We start from the raw sequence: 20,098 nt of genomic DNA on the forward strand, positions 1-20,098 counted from the left end.
ATGTGATCGACTAGTCATCTCTTATGACTCTATGGCACTTGAACTTGCCATCAATCGCATCACACTATAGTCACTTGGAGACGTCACCTCATATAAGCAACTAGGGGCCAATACTATGTGAATCCAGTTCACTTTAATAGGGTTTAATATTGTCTCAACAACCTATTTGGATATAACAAAGTAATAAAAGAGTTTTTAATTAAACTCTAACGACGAATGTATTATCACATATGTAAAATTGATATAATATCAATTACTACATAATTTATAATCCATTTTTAATTTTGTATATGGTTGTAAATTTCAACTGAATTGAAATGACATGACTTGTCATGTTAAGCCTTTGAGAAGGCTTTGGTTAGTAAGTCTCAGGAACACTTTGCACTTAACTAACTATACTATATACCTTTTCCCTTTGTTATGTATAATCTTTATTATAAAACTTTTGAGTACGTGTCTAGATCCAATCTAGACATAGGCTCTCTTGCATTAGAATAGCTCCCACTGTCCTCACAGTGAGTAGGGATAGGATCTTCGGTTATTGGAATGAACTACCATAGTTCCTCCAATTCACAAAACCGAATCCTAATATCATCCCTTCCTTCTTGCATATCTCATTATTGTAAGTGTACTCAATTTCCATTATGCATATCTGACTATTCAACTGCCTAGGATGTTTCTAGTAGATATCCTCCTTAAATAATATAGCCCAGATGGTTCTCTAACCATTCTTATGTGTTTAGAATATGGTTTTTGTGTAACTACTGGCACATAAATCCATCTCATTTCTAAATGCTTAGCTTCATATCTTTAGTACTTCCTGAGTACTAACTAATAAACTATGTGGCTATATAGAGACTTCTCTCAAGGATTCGATTTGTAACATCTCGTCATACTCCAAGTATACGAGGTTTAAGAATGGCAATACATCTTAGCGTAATGGAGTAATCCCGCATCGAAAGCAACTGGATTCGATTCCTTCATGTTCAATACTTTTGAACTTGTCAAGATTCTTATTAACATAAGAATATTAACTTTAACGTTAATATCCTCTTAGATCTATCTTTATAGGTCTGGATACCTTAGAGATGTATTATTCTTCTCCTAAGTCTTTCATCATTCACAATGATCAATATGTCGCTTACATATAAGACTAGTAACACCACATTATTCCCACTAAACTCCATGTATAAACAAAACTAATCGACAACTCGAGAAAGGTTTATCACATGATCAAAATACACACTTTAACTCCTTAACATCTACTTAAGACTTCTTCTTAAATTTTCATCCTACCTTAGGATAGATGCGATTTTCAAAACTCATGCAAGATGATTTTAAAATCCAACCATTACAGAATCCGAATTCAATGAAACTTTGTTGTAGCATGCAAAACTCTTTGCAATAAATTAACCAAGCTAAATGAACATCTTCATGTTTATGCTCACTTTGGACTCTTGTGGAGTTTAAACTAGATAAAGCATCTTAATAAGTAACAGGTTTATTACTTTTAAAAGGTAACATGACTCTTGTTTACTTTAGGTTTCTAAGAAATAATAATTGATTTTGACCAAGAAAGAACATATTACTACGTCTTATTCTCAGTTTGTGGCTCTTGAACATTTTCTCCAACTCTGTCTTTAAGAAATAATCCTCTTTTCTCAAAAGACAGCATCACGAGCCACAAACTTGTTGTTCTCGTGATAGTTGGGTTACAAAGCCATATGCTTTCTTCCGAAACAAGCTACAACTTAGGTACCATGCCTAATCATATCATATATAAATTGTACTTGATTGCTTTAACTATGTTTTGTTTTAGTGGAATAAATAAATACTAGACAAGTTGTGATAGAAACTACTTCCAACTTTATAGTAAAGATTCAATCATATCGTAATGAAAGTGAACTTGTGATACCATATCACTCTCTTTTGGCGCAGATAAAAGTCATCACTTTATTGTTCCCCATTTTAACAAAGTACTAATACTTTGGTTTTTATACTCCATAAGAAGAATTCATTAAACTTATTCAAAGAATTTCTCTTCTTACCTCATTAAGCGGATACCAAGTATCTACCGAGTTTGTCGGTAAAAGAGAAGATGTAATAATGACCTTCTCAGATTGAAAATATATTCGACTATACATTGAAGTATAATTAGGTGAATAACTTATTCTATTCGCTATACTTTTCAAGAAAAGTCACGAACCATCTTGCTTTGAATACAAGATTCGCACATTTCATGAGATTTAAAATCAAATGGTGTGGGATACTAGTCAAAACTAGTTTTAATGCGATTTTCAATCGAGAAATGAGAAATAATTTGGGGTCACCAACTCGAGTCTTGTATATATATGACATTTTATTTCTAGTTTGAATATAATTACCTTGATTTGTATGGTCTCACCATAAACTTAATCGTGGTATGTTAGGGCACAACGCTTATTTTAATTGCATAATTGAGAAACCCTTTGCGTATTATACAAAAACTTCAATTATACTCTTATTTAGACATATTGTACATCATAACGATTATTGAGGTACATTTCTAAATACAAAACTAAATTGAGTCTGCTACAACATTCATATGTTCATGGATGAAATGGCAACTACCCTAGTTCCATTCATGGAATTTTTTGAACTTATTCTTGCTTGTGGTCATACGATTATTCAATGTTAGGATTCTAAGGATTTAAAAAACCCTCGGATTGTGTTATGAACACATCCTCCTCTAAATACCCATTTAGAAAGGTGGTTTTGACATCCTTTTGCCATATTTCATAATCATGAAATGTGGCAATTTCTAACATGATTCACAAATTTGTATCAATTACTCATGATGTGGTAATTGGCAAGAATGCAATGTCAATGTCATAGATATTCAGGAAGGAATATGTTGGAGTCACACGACCAACTTCCTTGATATTTACTTATTGGAGTTTGTATCTATTTTAGTGTCTAACATCTTCTCTTTCGATCCTAGTTCTATCCTTAATGATTAAGATAGGTACTTACTTCTTATTGCTCCCACTAACTTCAAGAATTTGTACTTGATGAAGACTTCTCTTCATATAAATTCTTAGTTTATCCTTCACAAGGGTTAACTCTATTGTGGCATTTGGTTTAATCAAAATTTCTAACAAATCAATTTACCAATTTAACATTGTCAAGTTCTTAATAACTTAAGTACTTCATGACAAGTGTTTAGGTTGAGCAGTAAGATTTTTGAACCGTGGATGCATAGAAGATATTATCCAAATATATTTTGACTAATCATTACTTCCATTCACTTTTCTTCACAAGAAATCATACATAGGCATGTTAGGAATTTAAGATACTAATCTTATATGACATAGGACAACTCCTATGGAGTTCTATGGAATGGAACGATTCCTATGGAACTAGTCCATACCCTATTAAAACGGTTCATTTGAGGATTTAGAAAGAGATTCTATTTGTCTTTGACAATAGTGGTTTAATGGAGACATAAGTTAAAATCGAAATGATATCGTATATTAATAGGAGAAATGATATAGAACAACATAAAACAACAAAATAGTGGGAAAAGAAACATTCATCGTTAATATATGAAAACATTTTAGTATGTTTTAGCATTTATATAATGACCTCCACCTAATTATATAAATGATTCCGAGATCCAAATCCATATTAACTCGGGCACGTGGAAACCGATACATTCCTCATTAATATAACTCAGTGGGTTAACTCTTTAACCGATTCCAAAATTAGAACTCTCGGTCGATGAAATTACGTTAAGTTCATCTCTAGCCCCGGAACATAAGACTAGTCTTCATGTCCCTTTGAGTCCAGTCAAATTTCGCGTGTAATAACTTGTTCTTACCCCACTTACCCAATCAAGAATGAAAGTACCCCGGGAAACCGAATCTACCCCAAATGTCAAAGGGATTCATGGGTCCTACTATTTGGAAAGGGTAATCTCAATTTTAAATATGTGAGAGATCTTGTTGATTTATTATCTATCACTTTTATGTGAACTATATTAGTGAACTAACGATAATTATAATCGACACGGTCGAAAATATGATATAAATATATACAAATGCATGTGATGTTAATGGCGATTTGGCAATGCATGTAACATATAATGAAATATGCAAAGCAATAAATAAATTTCCTAGTATGACCTTTCCTAAAATAGAAAATCTAATAATCTATTACAAATTCGAAAACCAACTCCATTGGTCCCTTGAACTTCAAGTGGCACACCTCTCAAGAACACCGTCTTCATCGGAACACCTGTCTGAATGGCACCGTCTTGAAGAAACTTCGGAATTACAAATAATAATAAAATACATAGCTATTCCTATTATACATTTGTAATATGAAAAACTAGTAAAAATAAAAGTGATACGAGATCACATTAAATTACAACTGAATCAATATCACCTTACATTAAGGGAAATATTGATTAAAACTAAGGCCATACTAAGATAAAATAACAAAATTCAAAATTATATAAATGAAATATGACATTCATCAATAAAAATTGCAGAATTAATATATGTGTCAAACATTCCAAATTAATGTGCCAAATCGCCCTACTTAAATCTTATATCGTATATAACCGGGTTTTATGGAAATGCGTGATAAAAACTTATTAAAATCACAAATCAATACTTAAATCAAATTTAAGCTCAAGTTAATTACCCTAACTCTCTTAGGACGCAAAAATTAGTCTTTACTCAATTTTTGACAATAATTCAACTTGGTTTTCAATAATTGCTTATTAAACTTCTCTTAATCATAACAATTATGAAATGATTCCCAATAAATCATAAAAGTTTGGAAAAATTCGAAATCATATTTTTTTAAATACTGGAATATTTTCAAGATTCCAAAAACTCGATAAAATTTGCCCACAAATTTTAATAATTTACTTATTAATAAATCGTATAAAACATAAATTTTATCATTTAATTCCAAATTAAACATAAAAATTATGGAAAAAACAAAATCAAAATCTTGAACATTATTAAATAATTTCCAAAACCTGGAAATGGCAAAATTAAAACCGAAAATTTCGAATTAATTTTATGACTAATAAAGTTGCCCCTTTTATCGATTTTATCACATAAAAACCAATAAACATACCAAATCAATCAAAATTAATCATGCAACTTTAGATCTGATGTCCATATCATATATATAACATTAGGAAAAAATTGCATGCCATAAAATTCATTTTAGCTATTTTTGCTAAAAATAGTCGCTATTTATATCATTTTAACCATTAAAATTATAAATCATGCATAATAAATCACATTTATCTCACATTTTACATACAGTCTTTAAAATATGCATGTGACAACATATTAAATTTTCGTGGCCTGTTATGAAGTTTAACTAATTTTAGTCATTCAACCTCCATTTATAGCATTTTTATCACATAAAAATCATAAATCATGCAATATTAATCACATTAATACGAAATTTTACATACAACAATTAAAATATGCATGTGAGGTTATACAAAAATTTCATGGTCAGAATTTAAGTTTAACTATTTGTAGTTAAAAAATGTATTTTATTAATTAAAATGCAATTATTTCACTAAAAATCATTAAAATAAGCAATAATCATCCATAAATAATCAATAGGACCTAAAAATATTTTAGATCCATAATATATTACATAAAAAAAATTTCGTGGCTTTATCCTTATAAATCACAAATTTTAGTTTTTATTTTGTTATCAAATAACTCATAAAAAACAATAAAATGATATGCATGCAACACCAAAGCTCTGATACCAATCGAAAGTTTATTAAACCCCTATTTAACTTATTTAATAGATTTTATAAATTACTCATTAATTTATCTCATGGATCGAGTTGCATGCAAAATGAAATGATACAAAATAAGAAGATTAAGAAGAAAATCAATTCTCCTTACATTGTTGAAAGGTTCGAAATAGGGCACCACAAGAGACTCCTTCTCTTATAGATCTTGAGCTATTAGTAAATGGATGATCCTCCAAAACTTCAAGTATTCATATTGAAATACCTCCTCTAAGTTGCACCAAGACAAACCCTTAAAACTAATTAAATTACTAACTAGGTAATATAATTAGTAACCTTATATTAATCTAATAAAAATGATATTACTACTATAGTAATGTAGAATGATTTTATTAGATTTCTTACTTGAACAATTTGATCTAAAACTTATTTTAGAGAGAAAAGGAAGAAGGAGACAGAAGGAGAAAACGAGATGAATGAATTATCAAAATAAGAAAACCAATTTTCTTATTTCTGTAAGGGTGTGCCGGTTTGCGAAGCCTCACAAGACCAATGCATGGCCTTCACCTTTTTCTTTTTCTCTTAGCAAAATGTGTAGGGTAAAAGCTATGGATGGTTAGGTCATGATTATGTTTTTAAAACAATTTAAAAATATTTTACAATAACCATAAAATACCCATTATTTCGGTCCATCCACAATGTGTACACCCATTTTATTTTCTGTCAATTGTCATTTTGTAATGTTATGTGACATGTGACAACCCACATGTTATTAGTCTCACTAATTTACATTTAACAAATTAAATGTTATTCACAAAATGGACAAATCAAATTTTAACTAATTAAAAGGTAATTCACAATTACATATCATAAAATGGATCATGTTAATATAATCTACAACACTTTGTAATTAAGATTAACCATTCTCTCTTAATTGTTTCATAAACAAATTTTAGTAATATAACATTTTAATTACTAAATCGAATCTTATTTAATCGAATTACAGTAAGATATATATATCCTCATTCATAGATGTAAATTGTTCAATTATAAGGAATCAATTAATCTGTATCGATATACAATTAATTAAATTATCTATTAACGGAATCGTCCTTTAGGTGTGACCTTAAGGGATCAATTGATCACCACCGTCAAACGACAGTAATGTCAAACTCTAGTTAGCCAATCATTACCGATTAATGTTGATCAGTTGACATATATAAATGAATCATCCCTACACGTACTCTTATCATGAGTTTCAATAATGTGATCGCAATATTGTTGAGGACACAAACTCCAACGTTAATTACAATGCTTAATTCGTCCTTAATCTCGAGCAATTCAATACTTGCGGGTTTTCGCCGTTTTAATTCAAATCGGTTCTTCGTGGTTTTGACTTGTTCATGTCGGTACTATGAACGGTTTCCATTGGCATCTTAGTATTCATGTCATTATTTGTTTCTTGACATGGCACGAGGTATTCGAACGGTTTCCAATTTTTCCACAATAAATTGGTGGCGACTCCACAAATGCAGGCTTATTCAACCTTTCACCGGTTTTAATGCCTCTTAAATCGGTAACGGCTCATGATGTGCTTTGGCAAACCAAGGTTCCGTGGGAGAAGTGCCGCCACCTCGAACTCAACAACGCGCGGGTGCGCGCGGCGCGGGTGGCCCATGTCCAAAGTTTGGCAACTCCGATGGGGATGATATACTTACGTGTTACCTAGGGTGAAACTTGAACAAGGTTAGGGAATTGTTTATACGATACAGTTGTTGATTTTCATTACTCGGCCTTCTTAGGTCGTTTTATTTGGTCTTCCTAGGCCCTAAACCAACCTATTCGACCAATCATCCCGTCCGGACGGTCCAAATTCCTATTTGGGCCTAAAGATGGGTAACGATTGACGTCAACCATACTGCAGTACATACTCATGTCTGTATCGAGAGCTTTCACTACTCGAGGAAATGAACTAGGAACCAACCTTACTCATGTTTGGCATGGACCTATCCACAGACCAGGGTTTGATTGCTTGGTATGGCAACCCACCTTTTTAAGCCAAAACCCTTTAAATGCACTCAGCATACCATTATAATGCCCATATGTATATTTGTATCATATACGTGATCACCATTTGTAAACAAAACCATGACGAAATTTTGTAAAATAAAATCAATTTCAAAATATAAACATTTTCAAAAATGGCCTAAACAGCGCAGAATAAACCGAAACTCTGTCCAAATATCGAGTCAAACTTCGGGCCTCAAACCCATTTCAAAACTCACTTCGAGTCAGAACTCCTACAACTACACTACAGTTGTCTAGGACAAACATTTCAAATTTGCATTTTCAAATCCCACTTGAGACAGTGGCACATGCCCACTTCACGAGTCGAGTCTTTTTTGAGTAAGTGTGCAAAAATGGTCGATCGTGTTTTGATTCGTCGTCGATTTCTTATCCTCAGTCCAAAATGGTGGGAACTAGTTATGGAAGCGTTAATGGTCAACCCGAACAACCCGCAAATGGTAATGATCAAATTCTAGTGCACTCCTTTGTCTCCAGACAAACCAAGACCAAGCTTATGCTCGCCTTAACGCTATCAAAGGCCGTATTGTCGTTGTAGAAGCTAGACTTCCACCTACAGAGGGTCCCATTCCCAACGCGCTCATACACGATAATCCTCCACCCTTTGAACCACCAGAAGTCAATCTTCCACCAGGTCCTACTGAAGCTGAAAAGCGACTCCAATATTTGGAGGAGCAACTAATGTATCTCAGGGGAGATGACATCTATAGGGAAAACATTCGCAAATATAAGGCAGTAAATGTTCAACAACCAACTAATTTCAACATGACTGACATCCCGAAGTTTAAAGGGCATGAAATCCCTTTGGACCATATTCGTGCATTCAAAGATTATATGTCTATCAAAGGCATTAAGCCAGAGATGTTCTTAAGGATCTTTCTTTCATCTCCTTATACTATTCCTAAGCAATGGTTCTACTCCTTGGATCACAAGAAAATTGCTACTTGGGATGATGCTGTAATTGAGTTCACAAAACAGTACATAGATAATGCTGAAATTGAAGTCAATATGCGCACTCTAGAGGTCCTCACACAAAATGAGAAAGAAGGTTTCACCGACTTCCAAATTAGGTGGAGAAAGACTAGCACGCAACTCGTCAAACGCCCAGATGAAGCTACTCTTGTTGAAAAGTTTGTGGACAATTTAAGGCTAATCTATGCGAACCATCTAAGGTACCAAAACATAAAGTCTTTCAAAGATTTAACTGTGCTTGGAACAAGAATTGAAGACGACATCCGTAAAGGAGTCTTGTCCGAAACGATAGGTCGCGGATATCAAGGCACAACGAGTCGTTCTTATGGTTCCACTAGCAAGACCGACGAGGTCAACCTTGTCAAATAGTCTACTAGGAAGAATAATTCGCAGAGGAAGTTCACCAACGTTGGTGACTCGTACTCCAATGCTCTAAAAAGATTGATGAAACAAGGCAAACTCCAACCCATAGGACCTACACCTGACACAGAGAAGAAGTCTAGGTTTTGGGGTGAGAATGCCTACTGCGAGTACCATAGAGACAAAGGGCATGATACAGAGAATTGCTTCAAATTGAAGCATGCCATTCATGATATGATTGAAGATGGGCGCTTGTCTATACCTCCTGTAAGCAAGCCTAGCAATACTCAGAATCCTCTTGGAATTCCGATGATCACAGATGAGGAGTCTACCTGGGACTGTTCACACCTCATTTCTCCAGATGAAGATGAGGTCAATGCACTAGAAAATAAGGAGAGTTATTCCACCATCTCCCCTACTATCGCTGATTTTGTCGCATAGGAAAAGGGTGTAAGTAGACAAGTTTCAGAGCTAGAAGCTACAGTGGCATCCCTACAGAATCCAAGCACTATACCTAGGGGAGACATGCCAGTGGTTCCAATCTTATCTCAAGGATCCACAATGCAAGAAGTGATCGCAGTAACCAACAATATAATCAAGCAAATAATCAGACTAGAAGCCAAAATCATAAGCCTGAGAGAGCTCAGTATCGTCAATGGAATATGGGCGGATGATGATGAAGATGTTTACCTCAAAGAACATCCTCTAGTCAAGGCTAGTGAAGATCAAGATGTAGACCACCTTACTCGCTCAGGACGTCCATATCAAAATGTCACTCAAGGACAAACGAGTGGTCCAGTTTCTAATAGTCCAACTACCAACACCAATGTCATCATACCAAATGATGGCGAAGATACATCTGCTGACCATTTATTGAAGCAACTTCAAAAGACAAAGGCTGATCTTTCAGTCGGGCAATTAGTTGCAAGCTCATTTCCTCATCGCCAGGCTTTACTGCAAGCGTTGGCTAAATTGAACGTAGCACACAACTCTACTCCCAATGACATTATCAACCTAGTCTTCTAAGACTCAGTCAAGCTAAGTAACCCAGGTACTTTCTCAGATGAGGACTTGCCTCCCTTTGGAGTCACTCATAACCTTGCTCTATACATCATAGTCACATGCTTGAAGAAAAATGTACCAATGACTTTGGTGGATGATGGCTCCGCAGTCAATGTCATACCACTAAAGACAGCATATAAGTTAGGCATGAAAGAATCAGACTAGACTCCTACTAACCAAGGCATTCCGGCACGACGGAACGCGACGTAAAGGAGTGGGGCTAATTTACCTTACTGTGGCCACTGGGCCAATCAAGCGAAAGGCTAATTTTCACATAGTGGACATCGAAGCATCTTTCAATATACTTCTAGGTAGGCCCTGGATTTACGCTTCCAAAGCAGTGACATCCACCTTACACCAAAAGATCAAGATCCCTCTAGATGGCAAGGTAGTAACGATCACTTCGTCACCTATCAAGGCCGTAATAGAGAAAATGTCAAGTAACCAAGTAGCTACAAATCCAGTTCATTAGCTTAGAGGAATTAAAATCATAAACCTTATAGAGAGCGAGCTGGCTCCCTTGTTCTTCAATCCATACTCCAACTTAGTGGTTAGCCACACACTCAAATCCCAGGGATACTTCCCAGGAATGCCACTAAACCCTATTAGAGAGAGTACCTTTACACCTTTTAAGGAACGTAACTCCCAAAAGATACCACTAGGCTTGGGTTACAAGCCCACGAAGGCCAAAACCCTCGAAATGCTTACTCAAGTTCAGAATCGCAAAAGTAAGGGAGTCCAAATGGAACCCTATCTCCCTACCCTAAATGGGTACTGGTCGACCCCGCTTTGAGCTTATATTTCGGTTACTTGTCGTTAGGAACACCTAGACCAAAACAATATTTATAACTTCATAAACAACTCTACTACTAGTAAAGAGGCAAGTAAAGGTCGGATCCCAAGGGACGGGTATTGATGTAGGATTTTCGATTGCAAGTAGTGGTGTCTAGGGGTGTCACAATTTGGGTTGAGATAAGAAGATCACTAAACTAAATAACAATAAAAGTAAACAAGCAAGATGAATAAAATGAGATGTAAACAATTGATTAAAAGCACTAGGGTGTCATGGGTTCATAGGGGATTCATGGGAATTGATAACACAAACATATTCTCAAATTATAAGCAAGCAATTATTGTTGTGATAGGATCGAGTTGGTTTATATCTTACAATCCTAGGAAGGTTTGGGTCTCGGATCCAAATCGATTAGATTGTACAACGTCTACAAGTCGACTTAATCCTCCCTACTCAACTATATGCATGGTCTAATGAGACTCGAGTTGGTTTATGTCTTACAAGTCTCATTGAAAAGATAAGTGATGGGTAAAAAATGCAAGGATTCATAGGCTTGAATTTCATCAAACATAACATGTGCATAAGTTGAAATCACAACAAGCAAGCAAATAAATTATGCGAACATATTAAATTAAGCATGAATCATCCCCCATGTTGGTTTCCCATAATTCTCCATTAACCATAGTTAAGGAAACTACTCATTCATTATCAAGTTTGACATGTTAACAAGGTTGTCAATCATATTAACAAAGCAAAACATGATGAATAAATTAAGATGATTAACAATAATTAAAAAGGGATTAAGAGAATTATACCTAATAATGATTCCAAAATAATAATGCAAAGAATAATAGAAGTACTTGATGATTGATGGAAGGTTGTCAATCTCCCAATAAACCCAAATAATTTTCAATTACCCAAAATAAAAGATGAACAATAGAGAAATTAAGGAAATGAGATTTGTATTAAGACTTGATTAGAAGTTGATTACAGGATTAAAGAGAGATTAGAATAATATAAACTACACTAAAGATTGATAAGAAGAACATGATAATCTAATTAGACTAATGGGGTATTTATAGTGGGGCTAGGTGCACAAATTAGGGTTACTACGGGCTTAAATGACGATTAAGTCCCTGAGGAATCGCTCCTCTCAAGAAAAGATGCGGGTCTACTTTTAGCTAGTCTTTCAAAAATATGCGCATCCCGAATGTAGAAAGAAGGGGGCGTGTTTCTCTAGAGGACAATCCGAGCGTCCAAAGGGTCGGAACGAGCGTATTGTATAGGGCTTAGACGAGCGGCCTGGCAGCTTGGACGTTCGGCCTGTGGTGCTTCTGGACGGGCGTCCCGAGGGGTGAGACGCTCGGACCTTGGTTCAGCTTCTTTTCTTCTTTTCTTCTTCCAACAATCCTCCGAGATTTTGTCGGGGATGCAAGGATCTTCTTCATCATTGCCCATCTATTACATTATGTACAAAGGCCTTCTAGTCTTGTCTTCTCTTTGATGCTTGGTCTTTAGATTCGATCAATTTAGCTCTATTTTGCCATGAAAATGCAAGGTTTGCACTCCTCTCTTACCAAAGAAACAAAACCTCAAAGAATATGCAAAACAAAGGACTAAAGATAGTAAATGACCCAAATATACACTAAAAAGCATAGGAACGAGGCTAATTCGGGGACTAAATATGCTCAAATATTGATCACATCAAATATCCCCAAACCGAACCTTTGCTCGTCCCGAGTAAAGAGGTGACAAAACTAGGACCCTTATTTAAACTATCCTACTAATATAGCCGATATGAGACAATTAGCGGGTGTCACTCTGCCCCTTCAACTCACAACAAGACAACCATGAGGTAGGATGCCTTCTTGCAAGGAAAGGTGGGTCTTGCCAAAATGGCGACACATCCAATCATTAAAGCACACAAAATCAAGTAATGGATGCATCTACAAAAAGAATAGCCACTTTCCTCATCTAAGAGGCGGAAATTATCTAAAGGGGAAGCAATTCAAGGGTACACACTCTTTCATATATATGGTTTCTTCAAACTACTAAGCCTAGAAGGATACCAATAAATCACCTCCAAGTTGTGTCAAGCTAGGGTACCTTTGTCCTCAATCGTTAAATGCTTTTGTCAAGATTAGACTCCCTATGGTGTTAGAAACACTGGAGGATCGCGGAATTCCCCTTCTTGCCTAGACAAGAAGAAGGGTCGTCCCCTCTCTACCATGCACAAAAGTGGATACGATGGATAAAGGGATCAATAGTAATTGAGTTTTAATTGGGAGTTTGCTTTTGTTGTTGTCCCCCCCGCCCAATTTCTTGTGGCATTTGACATTTGAGAACACTTTCTTGCCATTTTTTTTGATTTTTGGCATTTCAATACTTGACAACTTTCAAATTTTTGCGTTTTCTTTTCAACATTTTCAAAGTCACCCCAATTAGTTATGAGGGTGCCTTATATTTGAAGCATAGGATTTTTCATTTTTGTTACTCCTCTTTTCTTTTGATGCATTTTGCAAACTTTTTGACATTTCATTTCATTTCTTGAACTCAATATTTTGAACAATTTTTGTGCCCATTCCCTTTGATGATAAAATTTGGTAGAACATGGATGAATGATGGTTGCATGGTTTCAAGGGTCACCTTGGAATAAACGGTAGCCAAGGAGTTATCACACCACAAGGTGCTCTTGACTAGGCCTTAATCCATGGGTCAAAGGATACTAGCATGACACATCCTAGGGTGTTTTACAAGTATTCTAACAAGAAAAGTCTTAAGAATAAAAAGCATCTACAAAGGCCTATGTACACTTGTCAAGCTTCCCAAATAGACGGTTTCACAAAATTTTTCTAACATGCAATCTATATGCCATGACGCAACTAACATTTATACATCCTAATGCATATGGTTCTACCAACTAATATGTCAAATAATCTAAATGCAAGTCCTAAATTCACATTGTTTATACCGCATCAATCAAAATAAAGCCACATAGTCATTAACATAAAGAGGAAAAAGGAGATTGGAAAGATCATACCATGCGGTCTTCTGTATCCTCATGTCTCGGATGTGGCGTAGTCAATCAATGTGAACAAGGATGAACAAATACAATATATACAAAACAATATATACAAGACTACACTACAAAGGAAATGAACTTGTTTTTGGATTTTCAATTTTTCAATTTTTTTATGGTTTTTTTTTTCGAAATTTTTGATTTTTTTTATTTGAATAAAAGTCAAGTTAGAATTGCCAATCCCCACACTAGTATAGGCATTGTCCTCAATGGTTAATATGATAGGAAATTATGCAATGAATATGCATGATTTCTAAACTAAATGCAAACTATACTACATGATGCATGTGTTTTTGTTATGACGGAGAGCATAATTTAAATTAGCTCCCAATGCATATGCATGGACTTCCCCAAACCAAAATAGACATAATTTCTAATGTCATGAATTTCGGGGGAGTTCATGCACATGGAATGCAATGCATGAAACTAAGGATTGTCATTTTGGATTTTACAAGTCTGGAACAATAATAATGAACACCATAATGAAGCCAAGGTGTTAGTCCTCCAATGTTGCTAGGACTCCACAAAATCAAAACAAATATGGTACAACAAATGATCAAAACGTCAAATTCTTTTCATGAAAATTAAAGAGAGAAGGGATAAAGGAAACTTCACTTAAGCCTTGATGGGTGCCTCTTGCACACCCCATCAAGCTATGAAGAGATCTCTAGAGATCGCCATCATCCCCCTCTAGGTCACTATCCCAAGCTTCTTTGGATGCATCACTTGAATTGAAGTCCATGAACTCATCTCCCTCACTATTGAGCTCCACCGTATCTCCACCACAAGATTTATCACTCCCTTTGCCTTCTTGCCCATTTGCTCCTTCATTGGCCCTTGCCGAGTTCGGGAAGAGAATGTCCATTTGGGCCCAAGAGGGAAACATTCCCTCCTCCCTAACCTTCCCTTGTTGAACCAAATGGTGGAATTGTGGGTATAGAGCATAGTAGATATCCACGGCGGCTTCATATTGACGGAGATGCATGTCTTGGAGAATTCCCGTCATAAAATCGTCTCGAGGAAGGATGAAGGGGTTAGAGTGATTGTATGGTTGGTATTGAAAAGGATAGGGAGGTATCTTGATCTTTTCATTTTGTTGTTGTGGCTCGTTTTGTTGTTGTTGGGTTTGTGGTGGTGCTTGATTTTCTTGGTTTGGGTTTGTGGGGATGAGGTATGACGGGATTGGGGATAGAGGGCCGCTCCTTGGTGAAATTCTCGGTAAACCGTTCATTGGTAAGTAGATAGGATTGCTCCCTTTTGTTATCCATTTGATTCTCTTTTCAAGACTTTCGTGGGTTATCCAATGATGTTGCACAAGTATTAGCTCCTCATTTATCCTTGTATTTCCCGGAAGGGGAGTGTACTCATTGTTCCCATTGAACCTTGGATTGAAGTGTTTCGCGAGTCTTGTAATGAGTCCTCCGTTGACAATATGCTTCATCCCATCGTCGTCCCCATTTCGAAACTTAGCCCATTTCTCAAGGAGTACAAGTGGTGCATTAAAATGATATCCACTTCTTCCTTGGATCTCAAGATATGATTCCATGAATACGAGATCAAGCTCATTCACAATTGCCGGGTCTCGGCGTGCAAGAATCGTTCCAGATAAGAACCAGTAAGTGAGCCTTAGAATAGGGTTTTGGATGTGAAATGCCAAACATTCCTTGATATACAAAAAGTCTCGAACGGTCATGGCTCTCCACAATGGTTCCAAACTATACTTCTTTGGTCTTGATGTTCGGGTAGGCGAAACATCCAAACTGAGCACATTGGCAAACTCAACAAGAGTCATCATCCTTGTTACATTCTCCAATCTAAACTCTATGCAAATCATTTTGTTCAAAGTTGTGATCTTTAAGAAACTTAAGAACTCAAGAACAAGAGGTCTGTAGGTTTGCTCATGTAAGTGAAACAAGGTAGAAAGACTAAACAACTCAAAAAGGGCTTCCGTTTGATGGTATATTCCAAGCTTTCTTAATGTTTTATGGCATAGAAATTTGGTAGGAAGAATATTCTTAACAAGTAGTCGGTGAAAGACAAGCCTTTGAACATCGTTCACAAACTCAATGTTGGAAAAATTGTCAAGCTTGGTGAGATCCACAATCTCTTCATGTTCCCTACTTAGAGTGTTGATGTGAGAAGTAGATGAGCTTCCCCTCACTCTTGGTCTTCTTCTTTTCCTATAAAGATCCTCTTGGTCCCATTCTTTGATTGTAGATTTGGAATTTGATTTGGTGAAAGATGGAGATGCTCTTTGTGAATTAGATCTTTCTTTTGAATCTTTTTGAAACCCTAGAATTTGGGGGTTTTTGTTTTTGTAGAGTGGATGAGTGCTTGAGATATGTTTTGGAGTCATAAGAGAGGGGGTTTTTATGTTGTAAGTGGAAAGAAGGATGACGTGTCAAAAATTGTGATGTGGGGAAGAAATTAGATTGCGAAAATCGGGAATAAAAGACGCAGGGGGACGAGCAGATTTGTCATCGGGACGCTCAGATTTCAGGGTACTGGGACGAGCGGATTCTCCGTGGGAAGCTCAGATTCTCTTACAGAGAGAAATTCCGGATTTTGAAGTAGCCAGGACGAGCGTCTTGCAATAGTAGGACGAGTGGCTTCTCTGGGAGACGCTCGGATTTTCTTACAGCGAGAAATCCCATAAATTGTTGCCAACAAGACGAGCGGATTCCCAATGCGACGGGCGTCCAGATCAAGACGAGATGATTAGCACTTGAGATGCTCGGATTTTGGATCAGAACCAAATAGCTGCTTGTCAGCTCTCGTAGGACAAGCGGATTCCCTGTGCGACGCTCGGATTTCTGCTCGGACGAGCGTCTTCCTCTTGGGACGCTCGGATTCCTCCTGCTTTTCCTTCACTCGAATAGAAATGTTTCCCCACACTTGAAAATTAGTTCCTTCATTCATCAAAATGATTAGTGACCCTCCCTCACTTATTCTGATAGAAAGAATCATGTTTATGATAGAATTGCAATAAAATTAAAAGTACAAGTAAGAAAGGTTAGTATATTTACAAGTGGTGGTTTAGGGAGGTCTCCACCAAACTCTCCTTTTGATGATCTCTTCAAGGATGAGGAGGCTCGAGGTAGGTGACCTCGACCTCTCCAATGAATGCTCCCTCATAATATGGCTTCAACCTTTGGCCATTAACCTTGAATTTGCTTCCATCTTCCGATTTGATCTCACAGTCTCCTATGGGAGTCTTATAGGCCGTCCTATAAGCCAAAAGAGCGTCATCAAGCTTCATGCTCCAATCTTTACGAGTCTTGTTTACAACTTTCTCAAGAATTTGCTTGATCTCTCTATTTGAAACATCAACTTGACCGCTTGTTTGAGGATGGTATCCTAAGCCGGTTCTATGTTGAACACCATATTTGGTCAAAAGGGATGTGAGCTTCTTTTCATGAAAATGCGTTCCTCCATCACTTATGATTGCTCTAGAGACTCCGAATCTTGGAAAGATTATTTTCTTAAAGAGCTTAGTGACCATTTTTGCATCATCGGTTGGGGTGGCAATTGCCTCCACCCATTTTGAGACGTAGTCTACGGCCACAAGGATATATTTGTTTCCTTTGGATGTCACGAACGGCCCTTGGTAGTCGATCCTCCAAACGTTGAAGATATCCACCTCTAGTATGCCCCTTTGTGGCATTTTATTCCTCCAAGAGATATTCCCTGTACTTTGACTAGCATCACAATGAAGGATGAATTCCCTTGCATCTTGGAACATCGTAGGCCAATAGAAGCCCGATTGAAGAATTTTTGCAATAGTTCTCCTTGCTCCATGATGTCTACCGTAAGGTGATGAGTGGCATCCTGCCAAAACTCCTTGAATTTCCCATTGAGGGATGCACCTTCGGTAGAGCCCATCCTTGTAATGATTTGGGTCATCCCAAAAATACCTCTTTACTTCGAATAAGAACCTCTTCCTTTGGTTGTAGTTTAAGTTTGGAGGGATTACCCTTCCAACAATATAGTTGGAATAGTCGGCAAACCATGGGGTGATATGTCTTTCAAGTTATGTTTGAATAGCCATCAAGATATCATCGGGGAAAGAGTCATTAATCGGTGTTTCTCCTTCTTCATCATGAAACCGGATGCTTGACAAGTGATCCGCCACTACATTCTCAGCTCCTTTTTTATCTCTTATTTCCAAGTCGAATTCTTAAAGAAGCAAAATCCATCTCAACAACCTTGGTTTTGTCTCTTTCTTTATCAAGAGATGTCGAAGGGCACGGTGATCCGAAAAGACAATCACTTTGGATCCAAGTAAGTAGGAACGGAATTCGTCCAAAGCATAGACAATGGTAAGAAGCTCTTTCTCGGTGGTATCATAGTTCACTTGGGAAGAATCAAGAGTCTTGATTATATAGTAGATAGCATGTAGAGCTCTCCCTACCCGTTGGCCAAGAACCGCTCCAACGTCGTAGTTACTAGCATCACACATAATCTCGAACGGTAGTCCCCAATTCGGTGGTTGAATGATCGGTGCCGATATTAGTGCTTCCTTGATTCTATTAAAGGCTTCAACACACTCATTAGTGAAATGGAATTAGGCATCTTTAAGTAAGAGTTGATTGAGGGGTTTCGCGATTTTTGAGAAATCTTTTATGAAACGGCGATAGAAACCCGCGTGACCGAGAAAACTTCTCACCCCTCTAACATTAACGGGAGGTGGGAGTTTCTCTATCACCTCAACCTTAGCTTTATCGACCTCGATGCCCTTTTCGGAGATTAAATGACCCAAAACAATTCCTTCATTGACCATGAAGTGACACTCTTCCCAATTTAAAACGAGACTAACATCTTCACATTTTTGCAATACAAGAGAAAGATTATGCAAACATGAGTCAAAGTCTTTTCCATAAACGCTAAAATCATCCATAAAAACTTCCATTATGGTCTCTAGGTAGTCGGAGAAGACACTCATGATGCATCTTTGGAAAGTGGCGGGGGCATTACATAAGCCAAAAGGCATCCTCCTACATGCAAAAGTACCATAAGGGCATGTGAAGGTGGTCTTGTGTTGGTCATCCGGGTGTATAGGGATTTTAAAGAATCCCGAATACCCGTCAAGGTAACAAAAGAACTTGTTGGAGGCTATCCTCTCAAGCATTTGGTTAATGAATGGTAGGGGGAAATGATCTTTTCTTGTTGCGGAATTCAATTTTCGATAGTCAATACACATAGGCCAACCGGTGATCTTCCTTTTGGGTATTAGCTCTTTCTTTTCATTTGTCACTATCGTGGTACCTCCTTTGTTAGGTACCACTTGAACGGGGCTAACCCAGAAAGAGTCCGATATGGGATATATGATTCCCGCATCAAGTAATTTCATAACCTCTCCTTTAACAGCTTCTTGCATGTGGGTGTTTAATCTCCTTTGAGATTGGATGGTAGGTCTATGGTCCTCCTCTAGATGAATTATATGCATACAAAAGTTGGGACTTATCCCCTTAAGGTCATCTAGACTATGACCTATAGCCTTTTCATGTTGTTTCAACACATCGAACAATTTTCCCAATTGGTTTCCATCAAGTTTGTCATTAACAATCACGGGTTTGGTCTTAGATTCATCAAGATAAGCATATTTCAAATTTCCGGGAAGGGGTTTTAAAGTTGGAACTTGTACCTCACTTTCCTCCATTAAAGGTTCATTGAGAACTTGCTTCATTTCCATTAGACACTCCATTCTCATGGCATATTCAACTTGTTCTTCAAGCTCATTAATCTCATCATACTCAAATTCCATGACAAATTCTTCTTGTTCTTCGGATTGTATGATGTCCTCTATGATTGCTTGCTCTTGTTCCATTGGTTGATATGCTTCCACAAGGATGTTATGTCCTAATTCGGATTTCTCATGAGTAAGTTATTTGTTAGCAAGAGCGGCCTCAAGAAGATCTACCTCCAACTCCCAATGCATATTTTTGGCTTTACTTGCTTCCAAAGCTTCCAA

The sequence above is a fragment of the Silene latifolia genome, chromosome Y, assembly GCF_048544455.1.
Source record: "Silene latifolia isolate original U9 population chromosome Y, ASM4854445v1, whole genome shotgun sequence".
In the NCBI taxonomy this organism is placed as follows: Eukaryota; Viridiplantae; Streptophyta; class Magnoliopsida; order Caryophyllales; family Caryophyllaceae; genus Silene; species Silene latifolia.